This window comes from Orycteropus afer, unplaced genomic scaffold (assembly GCF_000298275.1).
Source record: "Orycteropus afer afer isolate SDZICR_OR568_19922 unplaced genomic scaffold, OryAfe1.0 scaffold00379, whole genome shotgun sequence".
Classification (NCBI taxonomy): Eukaryota; Metazoa; Chordata; class Mammalia; order Tubulidentata; family Orycteropodidae; genus Orycteropus; species Orycteropus afer.
This window is the reverse complement of record NW_006921966.1, coordinates 2,721,285-2,722,734: the sequence shown is the minus strand read 5'-3', so window position 1 is coordinate 2,722,734 and position 1,450 is coordinate 2,721,285.

Sequence of the window (1,450 nt, the reverse complement as noted above, 5' to 3'; positions counted from 1 at the left end):
AAAAAAAAAAAAAAAAGTATGGAAACAATTAGTCCAAGGGACAAGTGAACCATGTGAACCTTATCCTCCATGATCCTGAGACCAGAAGAACTAGATAGTGCTCAGCTACCACTGTCAACCACTCTGAAAGGAATCACAATAGGAGATCCTGGATAGAGTGGAAGAAAAACATGGAACAAAATGCAAACAATAAAAAAGATCAGGCTTACTGGTCTGATAGAGACTGATTGAACCCTCAACTGTGGTGCTTAGTCATGCTTCAAGTCTTGAACTGAACTCAACCTCGTGGTTCAACTTTCAGCCAAATAATAGACAGGTCTAGGTGGTAAACAGTAACATCAGGGAGGTAACCACTCCTTAGAATAATCAATCATACACGATCAAAAGGGCAGTGTTTGCCCAGGGACAAAGCTGAGAAGGCAGTAATGAATAGAAAAGTAGAACAAACAGAAATGGTAACCACAGGGAGGTAGTGAGAAGGGAAGAAGTGGGAAGAGTATTGTTACACTGTGGGGACTGCATTCAGCGTCAGGAAACAAGAAGTGTGAACAATTGAATGGAAAACCAATTTGCTCTGTAAACTTTCACTCAAATCACAATTCAAGTTGTTTTTGTTTTGTTTTGTTTCGTTTTTTAACAAAAGACTGTCATGTAGTAGAAGGAAAGAGGCCAATACATAAAATAGTGAGGCAATGTTTAACACCGTATGGGGAACTTCTAAAGACTTCATGTAGCATTTGAGCTGATCTTTGACAGGAGCATAAAATATCAATTCCTGTAATTGGAATGAAAGAAAAAAAATCTTGAGGTATGGGAATAATAACAACAACAGTAAAATTTAATGTTTGTTGAGAGTTCATTATCTGCAAGGAATTTTTCTAAATTCACATCTCAGCTCATTTAACTTTTACCTTTCCCCTCTGTGATAGGTACTATCATTACCCATATTATAGATAAAGAAAATGATTTATTGAAAAATCAGAGATAAAATAACCTACCTCAGTTCTGCTAACCAGAAGGCTGGTGGTTCAAACCCACCAGCCACTCCTCTGAAGGAAGATCAGGCAATCTACTTCCATAGAGATACTGCCTTGGTAACCCAAGGAACGGTCCCCATGGGTTGGGAGTTTTATTTATTTATTTATTTAGTTCACACCACTAGTCTTAGAGCTGAGATACAAATTCAGGTAATTGAACACCTAAGTCCATATCTTTACCTGCTTCCTCTTAATAAATGAGTGTAGCAACAGAAATGGAAATATACAAGCACGTTTTTGGGACATGTCAAGAATTCTGGACCTGGAGGCGGGGCAAGATGGCAGACTAGGCAGAAGGATTGCACAGACCCTCTTCAGCAAAGAAAAGGGAAACCAATTAACACAGACACAGAAGATAATCTTGGACCCCTGAGCCTTGAAGGAAAGGATGCAGATTTGGACTAAACCCCAAC